The sequence below is a fragment of the Triturus cristatus genome, chromosome 11, assembly GCF_964204655.1.
Source record: "Triturus cristatus chromosome 11, aTriCri1.1, whole genome shotgun sequence".
Lineage (NCBI taxonomy): Eukaryota > Metazoa > Chordata > Amphibia > Caudata > Salamandridae > Triturus > Triturus cristatus.
Window position 1 is genome coordinate 479,465,184 of NC_140594.1, and position 22,522 is coordinate 479,487,705.

Sequence of the window (22,522 nt, forward strand, 5' to 3'; positions counted from 1 at the left end):
ATTTAGTAACATGTGTTGATGCATGCTAGTATTTCCCAAAAATATTCATAATGGAAATAGGTGCAACCAGTTTCAATAAAAATAAACAAGCACTGGCAAAGCCAATAGGTCTAAAATTGGTGGTCAGCTTTTTAGTTTTTTTAAAAACCTTATTGGTGTGGGAGATGCTGAGCCCTCACCGCTATAACACACATTGGCAAAAGCAAAAATAGTTTTTGGTCTCAAAAGCACACACTGCCGCAGTAGTTACTGGCACTGAACAAAACTACTTTGTGTGCCAATATGCTCCTTGTGAAAGAGCAGAATGCTATCACTCACAGTAAAGCCAGCTGATACAGAGAGAGAGAATTTTAATAAACGCAAAAGGTCATGGTCAATGCAAGAACAAATTTGGGGCCCAATTATTAAAGAAAGTCTAAAAAATGCACCAATGGTATGTGCCCTTGTATTAAGTGCAGCTATACGGCTTTTGAGAATTCCCAAGAATTTACAGAAGTAGGACAAGAAATTGTACTCCTAGAAAATATTTGTGAACTACATTTTAGCATGAGCAAATATGCATGTGTAGATTTGCTCTAGCGAAAATCTGAGTTTTTGCAAGTTCACTTTCCGTACAACCACTTTTTTCCCAAACTCTGGAAGAAGGTTTACGTCTGCCATTGTCAGGAGTAAATTTCCAACATTTCTCAGTATGGGAAACGATTGGAGAAGAGTTGTTTAAAACCCTTAAATCATGCAAGTTAGTAGGTTTGCACAGACTCAAAAGGGCATTCTAACCCTGGAACTATTGCCTACCACTACCTTCAGCCCCAGTATGTAGATCTGCGGAAACGTGGCAGCATAAGGAGATTGCAAATATTCAAACACTGCTATAGTATAAGCCATGGCATAATCAGAGAGGCCAGAGCTCTTACATAACGAGATTGCTGCCAGAATTTGTCACCACACTACATGGCACCAAAGGGACAAGTGGATTTGTTACAGGACAAGTAGATTTATAAAGCAACCTGCCCCATGGACAAGAAGATATTTTATTAAATTCCACACCCCTGAGCCTATAACCTCTAATCTTATGTTCTGGTGTAGCGTGCTACTCGCCACAAAGCACTTTAACACCTCATCAGGGGTTCTAAGCGCTATATAAATGCAGTTTACAATTAATAGCAAGTAGGTGTATGTGTGAATACTTCAATTACTTACCTGTAATTGCATTACTCTGAGCCCTCTTCCCTCGCTTCTATTCATTACACACGAGGTACTCCTGCCTCAATAGACACCATACCACATGATTACCAATCCGTAATAAAAATCCCCCCTCCAACTTCCTGTAATACCACATAATCCGAATTCACACCAATGAAGGTTGGCCTGGACTACCAGGGAGGGAGGGATGTAATGAATAGAAGCATTTCCTCCACGTCCCTCCCTCGCTTCCCTTCATCACACACATGAGATGTACAAAGCCAAACAGGACAACCAAACTGAAGATGCACAAAAACATGTTTAATAGAAGAACAAAAACAAAAAGGAGCACCACTATTCAGGTACCATAGCAGATAGAACCCTGCAACCAAAAACCTCATACCGGTTAAACTCCTGGACAATCTGGTAATGAGAGGCAAAAGTCAAAGGGAAGCCCAGGTGGCTTTCCCTACATATCTCAGAAATGGAAGCCCCCTGGACCTGAGCACAAGAGGTTGCCATGGACCTAGTGCAATGAATCTGAACGCCTAAGGGAGAAACCTGACCAACAGACTTGTAGGCCAGAGAAATCAGAGTCTGAACCCACCGACTCAAGGAAGAAGTGGAAAGATGCAACCTCCAATTCACCGAACCAAAATTCACAAAAAGGGAATCGGAAAAACTAAAGGAAGCCACTCGTTCCAGATTGACCAGGAGAGCCCTCCTGACATCCAAAGAGTGCAGCCACACCTCAGACTCCGAAGGAGGAGACTTGAAAAAGGAGGGTAAAATCAATTCCTGGTCCCGATGGAACTGGGAATCAACCTTAGGATTAAAGAAAAGGACAGGCCAAAAAATGATCCTGTCATCAAAAACCCTACAAAAGGGATGCTAGAAAGATAAAGCGCCCAGTTCACTCAAACCCCGAACAGAGCAAATAGCCACCAAAAAGAAAGTCTTAAGAGACAACAAACGCAAATCCAGAGAAACCAGAGGCTCAATCGGAGAAGACTTTAAGGCCTTCAGAACCAAAGACAGATCCCACAAAGGGAAGTGTTTCCGAGAAGAAGGAAGAACATTACGCAACCCCTTGAAAAGACGCCCAACCAAACCATCGGGATCGGACAGATTGTCCCAAGAATTCGGAAAGCCTTAAATCGCAGCCCACTGAAGTCGAATGGAGACAACCTTCAACCCTGTAGTGCTAGAGGCACTCTTGTGGTCTGACAGCCTGTGATGACTTTTGATTACCATTGTTTTAATTGACTTTGGTGTTTTACTTTATCCTAGCCTGAATGTACAACGCCCTGCATATGCCTGGTTTCTCTTAAAGTTTTCTTTCTTGTAGTCTTTCAGTGGGAGCAGTCATGGAGTAGGACAGCCTTGCCAAGAACAGAACGTGTGGGATGTGCATTTGAAAGCATGAGAGAGGTGTGGAATGTACTTGTTGGTCTCGAAGTGCAGTGTTATGAGCAGTGGTGCACAAATGTGCACTGTGTTGGACATTGATAAGTATTATTAATTTCTTACTATTTGCTTTGACATGGCCTCATTTCATCCTGAATTCGGACTCTGCCTGGCTTCAGCTTCTCTGTGCCCACAGCCACGCTTGCTAGTTGTTTGGGTTAATCACGTTCAAGGATTGTTTTTGTGAGAGATTGTTTAATGTACCCTGGAAGGCTTTCGTGAGCTTCGTCAAGATAAAGGCTGGAACATGAGGGAATGTAGGGGGGGATGTGGGAACTCTTTCCTGCCATGGAATGCTTGCTTGGAAGCTGGCCAGTCCTAGTAAGATTCCTTTGGCGCGGGGAGGAAGACTCTCTAACCTTCTTGTGTGTGTTTTGAGACTATAAAGCGGAGATTTGTTGACAACTGAGTTGGGAGCTCACTTACAGAGTAGACGTACTGCTGTAAGACAAACGGAACCTGAGTCCCGGTCGAGAGTCCAAGCCAGCTGTGAATGGATGATCGGGTGAGGTGATTTGTTTTGGACTAGTGCCATTGTGATGTGTGGTTCCAGTGGCTGTGGTCATTTGAGATATTTGAGTTTTGATTATTGCCATTGTGATGTGTGGCCAATGGCTCTGATCATTTGAGGGGTTTTCTTTGTGATTCAGTGTATACATCTTTCTGATCTCTTGCAGCACGTCCAGCATATTTTCTTGAGTGTTATATTATTTGCGGCTTGTTTATTCATTAGTATTATTCATGCATTTAACTGTTGCATTTACCAAGTGTGTTATTATTGCTTGCATATAAATATATATCTCTATGTGCAATTGAATGTTGTGCATTTGGCATCTGGGAAAGCCATTCTGTTAGAGAGCACTGCATAAATAAAAACCCCGAGCCTTATTCTAAAAAGAGTCTTTGCATTTGGTAAAATAAGACTCTTTTCTAAAGGTGTTGTTGTGTTTATGTCTCCTGCTTCGCCGTGTGTTTTGAGCCACAGTGTGGGTGACTCTGTATTATCTGAAAGGCGAAGCAAGACAAACCCCACAGAAGCCCCATCCAGGAGAAACAGCATCACCTTAAACAAGGTAGAAGACAAAGGGTCCAAACCCTTATCCCGACACCACCTACTGAAAGAACTCCAGTGCCGTAAATAAGATTTGTTAGTAGAGCTCAAACCTGCTGGAAACCCCTTATACAGCAGTCCTAAATGTTCAGCCTCCAGGACGCTGAGCGCATCCGGGACAGAACATCCTGCTGCAACACAGGGAACACCAAGGACGAGGGAGTCAGGGGCAACAACCACTCCAACCCTGACTTCATCTCCACAAGAAGAGGAAACCAAGAGGCCCCTGGCCAAGCTCAGGCGATCAGAATGATAGATGCCCTCAACGTCCAGACCCTGAGAAGGAACCAGAGAAGCAGCGGAAAGGGAGGGAACGCGGAAAGAAGCACCTGAGGCCACAGGCAGGAAAGAGCGTCCACCGCCCAAGCCAAACCCTCCCTACTCCGAGAGCAAAACCTGGGTACCTTGGCATTGAGAACACTCGCAAAAAGGTCCACCACCGGAACACCCCAGCGCACGGCCAGATCTACAAACAACTCCTGACGGGGGCAAAAGTCCATGGACGACGGAATGGCTCTGCTGTGAGCGTCTGCCAGTGTAATGGGGACCCCCTGAATATGAATCGTAGACAGGGACAACAGATGGGACTCCACCCAAAAGAACAACTTTCCTGCCACCAGAGCCAGAGAAGGGGACCTGGTCCCCCCCTGCCTGTTCACATAAGCCATTGCAGTGACGTGGTCTGTCCTGATCAGAACAACCGAACCCCTCAGCAACCGAGAGAAGACCCTCAGAGCCAATCACACAGCCTCCAACTCCCTCCAATTCAAAGACCTCCCGCTCTGAGTTTGGGACCAGAAGCCCCTGATCCGATGAACCCCCATCCAAGCCCCCCCCAACTCTACAGGCTGGCGTCTGTGGTGACAACTAAGGGAGCGGGAGAGGAGAGACACACCTCCTGCAGCAGATGCTCCCGAACCAGCCACCAAGCCAGATTCTCCCTGATCTGAGGGGGAAATAGGAATCAGAGAAAGAGGGGGAGACAATGGGGAGACCAATGCACCAGAATGTGAGCCATCAGCTTATGCAAATGAAAATTGGGACCAGAGAACCAGAAACACTGTGGCAGCCAGATCGCCCTGAACCTGGAGCCAACGAGCAGTCACTTGGACGTGTCAGGACAAAAGATCTACAATGTGAGATTGGACCTTTGACACCTGAACCTCGGGCAAGGTGGCCACCCCCAAATCTGTACGAAAACTTGCCCCAATAAAAAGACGGTCCTGGAACAAACCACAGCAGGATTGTTCCAGATTGACAAGAAAACCGTGCTTCTGCAAACTGTCAAGAACCATACTTGTGTGACTGTGAACCAACATGGGAGAGGGAGCGTGAACCAACCAGTCGTTGAGATAGGAATGAAGAAAAATTTCCCGACAGTAAGCCAAAGCCACCAACGGAGCCAACAGCTTTGTGAAGACCCGAGGGGCGGACTTCAGCCCAAATGACAACACAGTGAACTGAAAGTGGCAGTCCCCTACCGCAAATCGCAGAAACCTCTGATGATCCAGAGCCATGGGAACATGGAAGTAAGCGTCCTGGAGGTCTATGGAGGTCATAAAGTCCAGGACACCGAGCAATGGAATTATGGACTGCAAACTCACCATCTTGAAATGAAAAGTCCTGACCCACCCATTCACTCTCTTCAGATCCAGAACCCATCTGAAATCCCCGGACACCCTCTGAACCAGAAAAAGAATGGAATAGCAACACATTTACTGTTCCTCCAGGGGGACAAGAGCAATCGCCTTCTTTCCCGGAAGAGCCCGAACCCCATCCAGCAGAGCCCGAAACTTCCCCAAATCCCTGGGGAAAGGAGTACGGATGGTAACCCAGCTGGGAGGCAGAGCGACAAAGTCAATATGATAGCCGTTCCTGGCAATGTTCAAAGCCCAATGATCCCTCACATCCAGACTCCAAGCCTCCAGAAAACACAAAAGTCTCCCGCCCACAGGCACCAAAGAAGCCCTGCAATCGTCGTCAGGACTTCCGCTTGAAGGAATCAGGCTGACCCTTGGCGCCTGACAAGGACGACAACTTCTTTGGTTGGAACTTCCTTTGACGGTCCAAAAAGGGCTCGGAGGTCTGAGGGGAGGAATGAAAGGAAGAGGAAGAAGGAGGATTCCAAAAGAGATGAAAGGAAGACAAAGCCTTCCCCTTGTAAGGAACAGCATGCTTCCGATCCTTGAAAACTTTGGTAATCATGCTGTCCAGTTGATCCCGAAACAGCATTGTACCCTCAAACGGAATCTTAAAGAGAGAGGACTTTTCAGAAAGTCCGCCTTCCAGTGTCGCATCCACAGATTTCTCCGGGCCAATACCATGGAACCAGTTGCCATGGCAGAAGATCTCAGGAAATCCAAAGATATGTCTGCCAACAATTTTGCCTATTGTTCTATCTGAACCAGCAAATCAGAGCAATCAGTCTCCTCCTGAATTGCCATGGCCAACTTCTCAAAGTCCGACACCAAGGACTGAGCCGCATAAGCAGAATGGATACCTGCCTTCATAGTCAAATTCTCTGCAGAGAAAGCTTTCTTTAGAGCCCCATCAACGTTCTTGTCCGTAGCATCCGAAGGAGAACAATCCTCCGGATTAATTGCAGTACGACCAGAGTGGCCAACATGGCGTCTACCTGAACAGTGTGATGAAAAGAGTACTTCCCCTCCTCCGGAGAATACAGCTTCTGCAGAAAGCATGGAACTGAAGAGCCTTCCAGGTCACGCTATTCACCAGAGATCAAGTCCTTGATCAGACTATGAAAGGGCATTGCAAAAACAGGGGTCTTAACATACTGGGGAAAAATGGCTTCTGTTCCCTCCGGGGATGAAAAAGGCGCAAATCCCAAGTTCTCCCAGATATGCACAGAAAGTCCAAAACCTCCTCTCTATGCACAAATTTTACTGTAGATGTAGAGGGACAGCCAGCCTCAGATGCCGATGAGTCGTCAGAGGGCCAATCCACCGGACCCACCGCAGAACGAGAGCCCCTTTTGGGTGGAACCCTGGCATCCAGAGCACAGGCCACAGCAGCCTCAATCATTGCCTGAACTTCAGACACAGAGAGCAAGGCAGAAGAATCCGCCAGACCCCTGGGCCTGCTCCCAGCCAAACTGAACCGGTGACTCCATCCTTCAACTCTAGAAGACTAGAATGAAGACCTGGGCGGCCCCGCCATGCCCGATCAGCACAGTGAAGTGAAACAACAAATGCAGTTCCGCACACAGCTGGTGGGTAGCAAGCGTGCCTCAACACGGTGAGACAAAAAAAACAGGAGGTTGTAGGGGGATTATTATTACGGATTGTTAATCACGTGGTACGGGTGTCTGGTGAGGCAGGAATGCCTCATGTGTGTAATGAAGGAAAGCGATGGATGGACGAGGAGGTAATGTTCATTACGCCACCCGTTTGAGCATTCTATAGTGGAGACTAAAAGTAGTGCAAATTTCTCACAGTGCCCATCCATTCCTTAGCCTCCCTGCAGATTACACATAACAGTGGTCACGAATGCCAACTGTAGCTGTGATTCTACTGAAAGTATGTGAAGGAGGCACATAGCTGTCAAAATGTTTACAGTGGGAATTAAATGAGAATGCAGTACTTACAGGTGAGCCGGTGCGTTGTGTGCGCATAGGGGGGTGTTGTAATGAAGGAGATGAACGAAAGGACATGCAGGAGAAAGTGAAAAGAGGGCGCATAAGAGGAAAGAGATGAAGTTTGGAATATACAGTAGATGAAGGATTTCAGAAAGATCTGGTTAGGGTATATCTCACAGAAAGCCGACACAGAAAAGTGGTGTAAAGGGGAGAATAGGAGTGACTGTGCCACTCTGAAGGCCTCTGACCTTTCCTGACCTCAGTAACATTCTCATTCTCAAAATATAAACATTTTCAAGTCTAATTATTCACAACAAAATAATTTTTATTACTCATTAATCAGATATTGCTAACACACATTGGCAAAACCAATAGGTCTGGCTTGTTTTAGGTGCATGTTCTTTATTCTGTGAAAAGCTCAAAGGAGGGACTAAAATATTCGTCGTGTGGTACACTATGGAAAGCTCTTCGGGCTTAGACACACAGTCAGGAGTTTGACTGCTACACAAATGGCACTTTAAAATAAAAACAATTAGCCAATTTAACGTCACTCAGTGTACCATCCTGGAGAGGATGGAAGGCATTGTTCTGAGTGTAATTCCAAGTCTTTGCTGGCACGTCATAACAGCTGTCAGCAGTAAGATTTCAACTGAGCAAGCAGCGGCAAGACGTGAAAAACAATAGCATCATGCTGAGACAGATGACTGTCCCAAAGGACAAAGAAAATAAGCAGAGCAGTATGCTCTGGGACCAACTGCATGAACTAAAATCTGCTGCCTATTGTATTTCTTCAGGCGTTACCTCTTTTTCTGGCAGTGAGAGGAACTGTGCGTTTCTCTGGTGCGTTAGATATGCTTTATGGTGGTCTTTAATCGTTTCTTCCCCGCTCATGCCAACATTGCTGCTAAGCAACTGTTTTATAGGTGGTGCCCCTGGCGCTTTCCATCCTATAGAAACTATTTTTGTTTTTTGGCTTTGGCAAGTGCATATTTCAGGTCCACAGATTGGTTCATGGCTTTGTGTTTTCTCGCACTGGTAATAACCAGAGAATACAGGACTTAGGGATGCTTATAGGTCGCCTGTTACTACTACTGTGATGGATACCTACAGTGTTCTAACATTCCTTCCTCTATATGTGCACATCCCCATACTAGAAGGTAAAGGTCTGCGTCATTGATATTGGATCACTGGCACAGGTCGCATACCTGACAAAATGTGCCTTATATGTTTTGGGGACAGATAGGTTTAGTTCAAGTAATTGAACTGTGTGAATTTGATAGTAGTGTGCATGAATACTTTGCATTACTTATATTATTCACAACTGATACGTAGCTATGTGATTTATAATGACTGTCTCCCACTTTGCAACTCTGTGTTCACATCGCATCACAGACGTTCGTTACTGGCAGTGTTACTTTTGTATACTAAACTGTGAATTGGTGCAATTATAAAGCCTGCCAGTTAGCAAAGTGAAGGCTTTCCCTCTACAAAAAACATTTTTGGACACCAAAGCCCACGTGTTAAGCTCAATTGGTATCACTACTTCTAATTTGAAGTTAGCTTTCAATTGCCCAGGTTTCTATGCCTTGCAAAGGTTTTGTGCCCCAATTGGAAAATACAGTCTTCATAAGTGTTTATGTTTACCTGCTTATCTTTAAGATTGAAATGCCCTCATATTAGATTTATCCATTACATACTTTAAAAAATGATTTATTGATGGGGAAGAAACTGCTCACTTTTCCAGAAACTTTCACTTTTCCATCTTCTTCATAGAAGGCCTAAAAACCAGAATATTCTTTTCTGGAATCATAGATCCCAAAAACCTTATGCATCTCTTTTAACAAAGACATAAAAATTGCGAGAGTGCCCACAGAATCCCCAACAGACCATTGCCTCATTTAAAATATCATAGACCCATGAAATGTAGCAAGCCCCCTTTGTTACAAACACTCCGAAATCATCTTAGCCCATATGTGGAAGCTGCGAATAATCAATTGGAATGCCTGCAAAATTGTTCTCTCACAGGACTACACCAAAGCCACCATTACCAGCAGGAAAGATAGCCCTAATATCGCTGAAATTCACTTTCGCTTTGCAAGCCCATCAAAAGCGAAAATTCACAAATGGAAGAGTGTAGTATTCCTTGAACCTGCTGACTTGGACAAATACATTAAGAACCTACAGCACTCTCAAGTTCACTACTTGCAATGATATCCTAACTATGCTCGTATTAACACCCCTACACCAATAACTAGAGTCTCTGAAGGTTCATATTTCTCCGTTACGACCAGTTGGCATAATTAGATTCACCGCTCAACTGAATGCCTTTGTAAATCCAAATGGACACATTTAAACTGATCAAGCTCTGCTTGAGATCTGATCTGGATCATTTCACTGCTCACTTTACCAGCCGTAGTTACTCCATGTTATCTTTCAAGTCGGTAACACACTTGTATTTACATTTTTACTAGTGGATTACTCTGCACATTTATACCCAATAAGCAACACCCTGCTACTTAATTACACACTAATCTATAGCTAGCATTCTAAATTCTAGCGCTCTTATAAAACTCATCTACCTCTGCTAACACTACCAAACTATATGTTGAGATATCCCATAGATTGAGCCTACATGATATTTGATTATATGCTGACTTCATTGTCTGGGGTTAGGTCGACATTAATTTATCAGCTGTCCTAGTGTTCAACTGTTTGAAATTAGTTATGTAGACAATTTTACTTATTCAGTCGCCATGTCTGCTTCAGCTCCTTCCTTTTTTGTTGGCTACTTTATTAGTATTTTACCTTGCCAGGTCGCTTTAACACAGGGATAATGATCCACATCTCCCGTCCTGCCCAATTTCTCTGGTCCCGAGTGGGGTGGGAGTGCTTACAGTATCTTTAGGAAAGAATAGCAAAACCCAGCAAATCACCCACCACTATAATTCCTACATTAATGCTACCTTAACGCCTTAAAAGCTTATCACTGAATACCAAAGGCCTCAAACATCTATTTAAAAGGAGTCTTAGACTATTGCAGAAACTCAAAAGAGATATTATTCTACTAAAAGAATTGGTATGGCAGAGGCCCAAAGCATGCTGAACTCCTGGATACTAGACTATGCCTGATCCCCAGCTTGTAGAAAAAATAGCACCCATATAATCTACCAGAAAGCTAATTTAATGAGTGCTAAGTATCTGTGACAACGACAGAAGAGGCTCATCTCAAAACTTAATGCAGGAGGACTTATCTTTTCTATATCATTAACATTTATGCACCGGTAGATGATCCCCAATAAGTCAATCTCTGATCGATCCTAATGAACCAGGTATACTAATAGGTGGCAAGAGACTCCATAAATAGATTAAACAATTACTTAGAAAATAGCACTTTAACCATTTATGGTGCATACATAATCCCACTGTCAGTGAATTTACCTTCTACTCACACCCTCACAACACAATAACAAGAGCAAATTATGTGTTAACTCTCCATTTTATTTTCTGGCAGCCAAAGCCTCCAATCCTAAAATAAAACCCTTTTTAATCTTGGATCATGGTAATATCTCTATAGACATAGATATCATTCTCTCTCAGACTGTAGATAAAATTTGGAGGATTAATGAAGAGTTAATTAAGGACCCAGAAGCAAGCGATTATCTACACATAGAAATATTAATCTTTCCCAGAGATCTTATGGGATGATACAAAGGCTACTATAAGAGTTGCCATGATTGATATCACCTCCAAACAAAACAGGGCCATGAACACTAAACTCTACTCCCTGGAAATTTAAATTAAACATTTTTAAAAAAATGGAAATGAAACTAATATGCTCCATATACATTGTAAATGTAAAATGTAAATGTATAGGTATTTATATAGCGCCGATCACCTCTACGGGTATCTCAGCGCTGTACTCATACCGCTGAAGGAACCCTTCCTGGCTTTCCGTGTGAGGTGTCCACTCCTGGTCACCCCCATGGTGAAGCCAGGCATCCCAGCGCTGTTGGGGCCGTTGTGGAGATTAAGCAAGCTATTGCCCAGAGTTGCAGCGTGGGACCCATGATTAGAATAGGCACTGAGGCGAGAATATCCGGTCTGAGGAATTTATAGCCCGAGGCCGCGGCGGGAATCGAACCCTGGTCCCGGACCAGTGCTCTGCATCGAGGTCTGCCGCTCTAACCATTGAGCCACACTTCTCCACTTCTGCCGCTCTAACCATTCCAATCCTATTCAAACTTAAAACCCTTAAATACATTTTTTTTAACAAATCTATCAGTGAGAGCACATAAATAGGTCAATGAATCCAAGGATAGAAATAAAGATCAAAATAAAGCTGGGAAACTCTTAGCCAACTACTTCAGAGCTAAAACAAAATACACATTGCAGCCATCAGAGACCAACCCGGTATCTCACAAATGTTAAAAATATTACAGGTTGTTTTCACCCATTCTACTCATTGCTTTATAACCCTCACAGTGTTAGTTTAGAAGACCGTCACAAATATCTTAGCAAATTAAACTCCCACCACTGAACGACAAAATAATATCTAGACCTTAACAAAGGGATTCAAACTTCTGAAACAGTCAAAGCCATCCTATCACTAAAATACAGCAAAGCCCTGTGTCCATACAGCTACCCCGCATGTTTCTAGAAGACCATTCACTACACTTGCCTACATCATCTGGAAAATATATTCTCATTTTAGCTTCCACTTGGGATATCAAGGGTACAGCCTTGCACTTCAAAGCAATAGATTTTGAAGTGAATAACCTCCTGCTAGAATAGCAGCAGTAAAGCCGGTTAGGAGCTGGTATGACAGCGGTCTTGCACGTCCAAACATACTACTTAGGTCTCAACTAACAGTAATTAATCAATTCATTTATTCGCCCAAACTGACCCCGCATTTCGACTAGACAGACACTTTAGGAGTGGGGGGGAATTAATCGAGCACTATATAATAAAAAGCGAAAAATCAGAGCTTATAGGACCCACAGCACACACCGTCCGCACGTGGTACACCGTAACACGACATTTGGGTTGGAACGCAAACGAACGCAACATACCCCACTATGGGAGACAGGCAAACTAGGCAGCCTGGGTAAGAGTAAGGGGTTTAGACAATGGGACACAATAGGGATCTCGCTACTGGGCGACCTCTGGAACAAGCATTGGCATAGCCAATGGGTCTCGCCTTTTGGACCTTATAAGTGTTTAGCCATGCAACAGTTGATGTTGTTGCACCAAGGATATTGTGCTGCATAACTAAATACTTATAAGGTCCCAAAAGCGAGACCTATTGGCTATGCCAATGCCTGTTCTGTAATGTGCCTTCTGCATTCTAGCAGCGCGTGACGCAAGCACAGCTACCGAAGACAGGAGCCTCGAAATAGAACCTTGTGTGTTATCTTATGGGTTACTCTATGAAGGAAGGCCCGCTTCCGTGTTGGAGATGGAAACACCTACTTCTCGAAGCCAAAGCGCTGAGGTTTGGAGCGTTGGCATTAAAAAAATGTCCGATGAACCCCCATCCAAGCCCCCCCCAACTCTACAGGCCTGTAATTATGGTTTTGCAGTTTACATTAGTTTAAAAAAAAAAAAAGCAACGAGAACAGTTTCAAGAAGCGGTATGACGCAGCCAGCACTGGTCGCTCCATATCTCTTTTTTATCTTTAACAAAAAAAATAACTTTTAGCCATGCTGCACAGCAGCCGTGCTGCTGTACAACACGGCTCTATGGCATCGGCAAATACAATATCTCTCACAGGGGCGAGACCTATTAGCTTTGCCAATGCTTGTTTTTACAGTATTCTCAAGTAACAAGGTGCTGCGATTCGATTTCCTACTGCGCAGACATGTCCCTTCTGCTTGCCTCAGAAGCCAGAGCCAAACAGGCCACGCCCTCGTGATCCGCGGATACTCGATCACTATACCAACTCCTTAAAGCGAAAAGACAGACTGCTGAAAAATACATGAGCTGGGGCCACGGGCGAGGGCTGTCGAAGCGCCCTCATTGTCTTCCCACAGTTCATGAATTAGGTAAAGTGTGCTGAGGTGAGGCTGACCCGTGTGTCTAAAGACCCGCTCTCCGCCATAACTCAGCCATGGAAACAAAAACATGCATGAGAAAGGCGGACTTGTAGTCGTTTGAAATAATTCACGTTAATGCAAAGAACAGCTCGGGCTTGAATAATAACCCGTGGTTCGCTCGTGCCCGTGTCGGTTATTAAGGGACAGGCGTTGTGTGCCTGTCGTAGCTGGCGCTTAACGTTGGACCGCGCGGACAGTCATTTTCCATCCGCTGAGCTGCCCACGACGGGTACAGCGTTTTGTGAACAAACATCTGACAGCCTGTCGACAAGTGATAAAAAATAATACCTGGAAATATCATGGAGGGATATACTGTATGATCAGTAAAAATAAACCGTCACAAAAGGGAGCCGCCGGCTTGGGTGAAGTCTGGGAGTCTGCAGACTAGAGTTGCCGTACATGTGGCCTCAGCCTGTCGCAGTGAGCGCCACTTTCCTCCCTCTTCAGTGACTCGAATAGCCGTTTGCACCAGTGAGGAGCAATTAAAATTATCTTTAACTTCTTTATGGGGCTTATGGTGTTTATCAAGATGCGCATCTCATTTTTTGGAGCTTAAAAGAACATAGTAGACCCAAACAAACGAGAATGGGGGGCAAGATTTACAAAGCATCTTTACTGTCATAAACGCACTGATAAAATGTTAGATTTAAAAAAAAAAAAAAAAAAAAAAAGTGTTCTTATCCCATTTTAGGAATTACTAAATTTTACCGACTCCTAAAATGAGATAGCGACCCAACACCGATTTGATATTTGGCAGGAACAAGTTTCAGGGTTTCCCTCCAAATACTGAATGACAGATATAAATGTTCGGCAACTCAAATTCAATTACTGAACATTACAGATTTTTGACATCTGGGTGGTAGGCCATTAGCAACAGATAAATAGGTCACTATTCCCTTGATGCCCACCCATTGGACGAGTCGCAGTTTGAGACCTATCCCAATACTTGTGAGGCAGGTCAGGTTACAAGTCATTTCAAATCTAAATTTTATGAGCCAACTTACTACACCAACAAGCACGCGAAAAGAAAAAAAAAAAGTGATCGCGAGCAAGAAGTTCGGCCGCGACCGGGAGTTGTGTGCGCGCGCAAAAAGTAAATAAAACAAGGCGGAGAGAGGCATGCAAGGCTTAATGAGCCATGACAGAAACCCACATGGTGGCTGCTTGCATGCACGCGCACGTGAACGCTAGCTTGAGGCCAGCAAAAGCCTCCGATAGCACTTTCAAAAGCCACTCACTAAATTTCTCGCAGAGCAGCGCTTGCTCAGTGAGACCTAAAAATGGGAAAATTCTCACCTTCACCCAATTACAAACCCAATACGAAATGGCACCCTCCGAGCTGTTTCGATACTTGCAGATTCGACACGCACTAGAAATGGCAATCCCGCCAGATATGATCCTTCAAGAGTCTTCCCCACTGGACGACAGACTCCTTACGAAATATATTGACAAAAAGGCAATATGACTCACATACCGTAAAATCATTAATAATCAGGTAGATCCTTCGCAATTATTGCAGGAAAAATGTCAAACCAATGTCGGCGAATTGGACAATACCGACTGGCAGGAGGCACTAGAATCCCCAAGAGTGGTGGAAGTATCCTCTTAGTTCAGTTTTATACAACTAAAAGTGCTCCACAGGACATATTTTACCAGACTAACAGCCAATTTTGGAAAGTCTAGCGATCAATTCTGCTTGCATCAATGTGGTGACATAAGCACCTTTTACCACACACTATTATGGGTCTGCCCAGTGATTAAATAATACTGGACAGAAGTGATTGACACAATCACACAAGTTGGAGAAAGCCCGGTACCGCCTGTGCCTAAATGTTGTCTCTTAAACATCTGGGAGCCTACGGACCTAAATCACACTGCCCAAGCATGGGCAACCCTGGGTATGTTAATAGAGAAGCAAAATATTGCTAGATATTGGGGGGCAGATGCAGCACCGTGCCTCCAGGACTGGTGCAAAGATATGGACCTGGACATGGTAACTGAAAAGGCCACGTATGTCCACAGGGGATGCCCCAAAAAAATGGGAGCACATATGGGGTAAATGGAACATATTTAGGGGAGGTATCTGCGCTCCCCCACAAATAAATCCTACCTCAGATGATGATGAGTAATCGCATATGTCTGTTCGCTGATAAGCCTCTATTGTGCATCAGAAATGTTAGCATCCTATGTAACCACTATCATATGATGGACAAGACTGTCTCATGGAAATGTACTTTTGTAAATGTTTTAATTGCAAGTCGCAGTCTCAAAAAAAATTGTTATAATAAAAAAAAGGGTACAGCCTTGGATGCCACAATTGTGGTTATACACAAAGAGCCTAATTACGATGTCGGGCGGGCTTAGGACCGCCCAACATCGTTTCGGTTTTGGGACCATCCAACCTCCTGTCGGTGGTCCGGACCGACCAATCAGGATGTGACCCAACAGTGTTCGTCGCACTCCTATTCTTTACAACAGGAGCATGCATTCCAACCGGAATACATTCTGTCATAGTAAAACGAAGAGGTGCAGTTCATCCATGCACCCAGTGGCAGGGACCTCAAGGTGCCTGCCACGGGGTGCAGGGATCAACAGGATGGCACCTTAGGTGCACCCTCGGCCTCCAACCGGAGGCGATGCACCTATGGGGGCCCTGCTGGGGGGGCCCCCAAAGTAGACGTCCGACAGCCTTTGTGTCAGAAAGGCCGGCACAGAAAGGCTATCAGAATTAGACATTGTAATTCCTCGGCAGAAAGAGACACCCTTAGGATTACTTAAGTCATTAAGACTAGCGGACCGTCAGAAGCCAGCCGGAATGACCGGTCACATTCCTTTCCGACCGACTCCATCGCAATGGGTCAGTCAGAAAGGAATCCGACCGGCTGACTATGATGCAGTCAGAACGGCTCAAACAGACTGTTGGAGCCTTTTCCGACCGCATCATAATCAGTCCCAAAGACTGGAATGACTCTATGGATCCCAAAAACTACAAGTCAATCACACTCTAAAAGGTGGCCTGTAACATCAATGCAAATATCCTTGACCTAAGAATAAAAAAAGCCCTACCAGAACTAATACATCACACACAAACTGGGCTTAAGGGCACATATGCCTCCGATAATATTAGCCTACTTGGTCAAATATTAGAAAAGGCCAAATCCTTAACATCCGATTCAATAACCAGGGCACTGGACGTGGAGAAAGCCTCCGATAAGGACCTTCTCCTGACTTCCTGCATTCAGTGCTAAACAAATTCAAACTGGGACCCTCATTCAAATGCAATTTCTATGGGGCTATGTTCCCAGACATCAGCCTGCATCCTCTTCTATCTTCAGTTTCTCCCTAACCTTTTAATATATCTTCCATAACATTAAACTCAGTGACAAAACAATAACTAATAACGTTATTTTTATTTCCAGAATCTAAGACATAAAATCCATTTGATACATCATTGTTTTATCCCTACATTAATATGCCAACTATTTTAATATATCATATTGTGGAAGTTTTGTGTTCCATTTCCAAATACTGCCTTCCCTCCATTTAATAATTACATTATTTTTACGTGAAATGAAAAAAATCTCAACAGTTTATATCATCCTAATACTTACCGTTCCAGACACCGCAATACTTTTTTTTAATTGGCATTTTTAATTGCAAATGAGTTGTAACAAAGAATTGCAGTCAATAAACAACCTGAGAATGACAAACCTGTATCTTCATACAGAACTCTGCCATCAAGATAACCAGTCACTAGAGCTTTATATAAACCCATTCCATAATATATCTTTTTTTCTTTTTACAAGAACCTTTTTTAGTTGCATAAATGCTTTCTCTATCTTCTACTTTATTTTTCTTAACCATACATCAAATTATGGTTTATGTTGTGATCTCCAGTGCTGTGCAATCCGTGATCTTACTAAAAGCATAAGGATAAAGATTATTTGCTTTTCGCTGAAAGGTAAAATATCCAAGGAAGGAGAATATCCCTACAATGCAACCAGTGGGGTATGCAGAATTTAGAAACTTAGCGTATCCTTCACTGACCCAAATATTTCTCACCAAAAAATTGTGGTATTTTTCGACATGGCCAGTCAATATGCAACTAATAACTGATTTCTGTTGAGGAGAACCTAAATCAGCTTGGCTTCATTTTAGAATCAATCTTGTGGAGAAACGTTGCATTCCTATATGCAATCCATGTTGCTTAGAACTGCAATCTCCTATAGTTTGCCCCTCTCATTTTTATCAAAATGTAATTCATTAATTCTTTTCCAAGAGTATGATGATAAAGGTGACCTGTATTTCTCTCTTACATTTTAGCGCTATTTTAATAGAATGGTCTGATTTTATTCCCTTCCATTAGACTTGCATACCATTGTTCCAGGCCTCACTTTTCAATGTTTTCAATTAAACTGTTAGCCAGTTATTCATCCATTTTGAGGACAAGTTTTAATGCATCAAAAATTGCGATTGAAGCCTAACCTTAAAAGTGCAGTATCCCTATAAAAACTAATGAACCACCTGGTGCCCTAGCCACTAATAATTCCACCACAACTGGCAAATAAGCAATGCAATGAATTTAAGCATGTGAATGCAGAGGTGCATATGTTGGGTGCTAGCCCAACCTCACCAACAGTAGTCCCTCTACTGAACACAAACTATAACATCACTTGGGCTGGTAAATAATTTGTCCTGATCTCATTGGTACCTCCGATACCAACTACTGAAAAATTCACAGAAACACAACTGGTCACCAAAACGCTTCACTTTAGGAACTAGCATTTTGGCACTCTGAAAAATTGTTGTTTACTTGAGAAACTGTACAGTTTGAATTGCTTGGGATTCTGCCTATTTTTCATAAATTCTCAGACATATTAGGACTTCCAAGAAGTTAACACTCCCATTAAAACACCTTTCTCTTTACATTATAATTATAAAACTGTTGGGGTGGAAAGGTAAAAATTAAAAAACAAGACAAGACCTTTTCCATCCATGCATCCAGAATCTGGAACATCCTTCTTGTGTCCATCAGGACCGCCCCAACATAGCTCCTTAGGAAAGAGTTGAAGACTAGCTCCTTAAAGAGCACTACATCACTATGCATTACTTGCCATGGAATTTTTAATGAAATCAATTGCATCGCAGACTATCCGGACTTCAGACAGTACCACCTCCTGCTCACATCTAAAAAGTATAGTGCACAAAGCCAGATGATCCTGCAGCTGATCCTAAAACACATGTGGAACACAACAGTACCAAACAGGAGTACTGCTGTGTAGCCAACAACTGATCTAAATTCTCACAAATTTGATTTCCCAGAAGCAAACTGAGTTTTTTCTGCAAACATCTACTGATCAAAAAAAAAAAAAAAACTACTTATGACAAATAAAAGTGCACAAGTTTTTTGAAGTGCTCATTAAAAGATCTACATTAGCAGTACAAACTGGCCATAATGATCTCATTCATGCATCTTTGATTTTTATGGCGCACACTGGCATGCATGAAGGACGTACCACACTAGGGGCCCGCATACGGTTCTGACTCTCCAACTATCACTCCATATAATCTCTTGGCAACGTCCCCTGCACTTTCATGCGCCAAATAGACCAACACTTCACAGAGCATGTAATTGGCGACTCCAATATCAGATCTTTATTGAGCAGTGCAGAGTATCGCTTTCTGTCACACTAACCTTGACACTCTCCCTGCATAACTTAACCCCATGCATGCTTGCACGCCACAACATTGAATGCCCACACACTTCACAACTTTGGCCTTGCGTAGTGTCGTCTCACGCTGTACTCGCTATATAAATCACTTTTGAACCCACATCTCAGGTGGAGGTCAACATCGCTTGGCGATAAATGCTATACCTCAAATTTCTATATGATATCATTTTATGGCACAATTTATAGTCTTTAGCATTTTTATATTCAGTGTCTTTTTTATGCTATCACTTTTGTAAAATATTTTAAGTAATCATACAATAAAGATTCAATCAATCAGTATCAGACAATGCATAGGTGCTACAGCAAAAACCCATGTCTTATGTTTTGATTGATTAAATGTAACTATTGCATGTTGTGAGACAAAGCTAATCTCGTCATTCTGAGGCTGAATATCTCATCTGCTCCCTGTGAAAAATTGCAAGATCCTATATTTTATTAAATAATTACTGTTTTTCCCTTAATGGAAAACACACCATCCCCGAGCTGACGAGTTCTGCACATCAACCAAAGCGTTCATACTGGCAGAAACACCGCTATCAGAGCTCTCCTTGGTAGAAGCATCCTTACCATTATTTTAGCTGGAGAAGCACCCCACCAAGAATTCCCCGGTGGAGGTTGTGCCCACAGGCAAAAAACATCAGGTCATTGACACCACCGCACCCAACAAAGTCCTCTCAATGGAACCTTCACTCGCACCACAGCCTTATAGAAGCTATCAGTACAGCAGACCCCAATCATTGGCACCATCAATTCATCCACATCTATCACCCTAATCACCTTTGTGATCCCCTTTCATTGGGCATCACCCCCAAATTGGTCCACACTAACAAAACTCGCAGTAGCCCATCAGTCATCTTCTGAGGTCCATCATCATTGGCAACATCACTCATTATTGGCACCAGTTCCTCCACAGTCCCATCAACGGAAGTACCCCTTCGTTCCAAGTTGTCTTTCATTAGCAACCCGGACACATAAAAAGTATTTGTGTTAACTTCTGACTGAACAAAACAGACTAATCTGTCATCATGGCCAACAACCAGGTCTTTGCTTTGCTGCACCATTCACATTACAAAGCACTCATTTCCACAAACACTAGCACCAAAGGGTAGTCACTGCAAATACTTATTGAACTGCTTGCAATACGGACAATTCCTTGGTACAGTTCTGTTTAGTAACAGCAATGCCCTGGTTTATAAACAGCATCACCTCCAAATGCCTTTTCTGATCAGTATTTATTTTCTTTACTAGCAAACTCACCACGACCAAAGAAAAGCAACTACTTTCAATAGTGTTACCCACCTAGCAGCGCCAGGAGACCCTCCTAAAACACTGTTATTGGCTGCAGACCAGCCACCTCCCAGGTAGTCACTCAATGGCAGCACCTTCAGCCCAAGAATGTATTTCCTTATTTAACATCTATGTGCCCTCCCTCACCTTAACCCTCCCCTCCCCCCAAAAAAATAAACCTCATGCCCAGGGAGCATAAGCGACATTTACGACTTTTCATTCTCAGCAGTATTTCTTAAGAGCAAAAGTAAGACAATGGACGTCTGAAATCGCCCTGCTCACCCATCTTTAAACAACTTATTCTATGTATTTGAACTCCTCGATTAATGCAACTTTAATGCCAGGGCAGCGCCATTGGAGGCAGCCCCCTGATCAGTTCAGTAGTACCAAAAGTTTCTTCCCCTTCCACCCCACCCACCACCTCGTGCGAAAGAATCCTAGGAGTCAACTACTGGCAGCGGTCATACCCACAAGAACCCTCTGGTTGATGGCGGCAGTGCCATTCACCAAAACATTTCGGGGGGTGCTACAACCACAAGCTCGCCGAATCACCAGCTCTGAGAACCTCTCAAATGTGATAGAACAGGAGAACTCATTCACCTCGGATGAACCGGAACTCAAGCTCTGTTCCTTGTCACAACTGCAGAGAAAGGTACAACTATCCGTAGAACAACAACTCGAGTCCAGCGCCGCCAGGATTCAAATCCAAACACGTCACAGTAGAAAGAGAAGAAAGAACAGCACCCGGACCACCTTTCGGTATCACGCATGCGCGTGTCGAGACACTTTTAATGCTATTGTTTTTGTGACTAATTATATATAGCGCTTTAAATGAGAACCAAATTATATTACATCTTTTTAGACATGGGGAGATTAGTGATTTGCCTAGGCTTGCATGATATTGTGAGACGAGGTGGGGAATTAATCCAAGAAGCATACATGACAACCCTCCCGATTCAGGCGGGAGACTACCGATTTCAAGGCTAGTCTTCCGCCTCCCGATTCAAGTATCCCGAAACCCGATTCCTCGGGGGTTTCAGTTCACAGGGCTTGGTACTGAGTAACGTGCTAATTCTTTCAGCAATAGTCAGAGTGGCGATGCAGGGGCTCTAAAGGGGTAAAAAAAACCGCATTAACAAGCGAATGGTCTTTTAAAGACCTGTGAAGTACTTGGGGGCGGCTGTGTGGGTGCCCGGGAAGCTGTTTCAGCCCAGGCACGTAGGGGTGTGTGTGTGGGCGGGGGGGGGGGGGGGGGGGTATGCACTGCCAGCAACCTGCCAGGCCAGTGCACAACACTTGCATCACCCTCTCTCTGCCTGCCATTGCGCTCCATGCTTCTGAAGGGTAAGAAGAAAAAGTGCATTTGCGTTTCAAATGTCCGATCCCGCAGCAGCACACTTCCAAAGCCCATACATGACAGTAACCTGACTCAAGGCCCCATTCTCCCGATTTTCTTTTTTAAATCTCCCACTTTGCTCTTCTGAAATGTTGGCATGTATGAAGAAGACTTAACGAAGCAACGAGAACAGACTACAAACAAGCACTGGTATAGCCAATAGGTCTCTCCTTTTTAGGTTTCGCCTGACCCAGCGCATGCGCTGGTCTGGCGATACATTTTGTGAGGGCTCCAAAAAGTGCTACCAGGCCAGCCTAGGGCTATAGTGCAAGTGCTCACTTTCACGGCCGCGCGGCCGCTTTGATGTTTGATCGCGATCACTTTCGCGGCCGCATGGCCGCTTTGATGTTCTCCGTAAGGCTTAAATAGATTGCAGCAGTTAAAACAAGCATTGGCATAGCCAATAGGTCTTGCTTTTGGGACCTTATAAGTGTTTAGTTATGCAACTGTTGCATGGCTAAACACTTATAAAGTCCCAAAGGCGAGACCTATTGGCTATGCCAATGCTTGTTGACCATATAACAAGGTCACAATTCGACCCTGTCAGCCAAATAAAAAGTGGCCCACATTCGCAGATCGTAACCTTTCACAATACACTAGTTGATTAGGACCATAGAGCTACATATTGTCAGAAGGAAATAAAATATTAGATAACGATA

At 43.8% G+C, this 22,522-nt stretch overlaps 1 protein-coding gene across 5 annotated transcripts in view; it reads right to left on the reverse strand.

Annotated features, from left to right (window-relative positions):
* CDCA2 (cell division cycle associated 2) overlaps positions 1–21,206 on the reverse strand; it is a 458,496-nt gene extending 437,290 nt beyond the window's left edge. For all 5 annotated transcript variants that reach the window (XM_085632793.1, XM_085632792.1, XM_085632791.1 and 2 more), the window contains exon 1: positions 21,068–21,206. The gene's annotated coding sequence lies outside the window, so the exon portion shown is untranslated. The remainder of the gene's footprint in view (positions 1–21,067) is intronic.
* Positions 21,207–22,522: the final 1,316 nt, after the last annotated feature.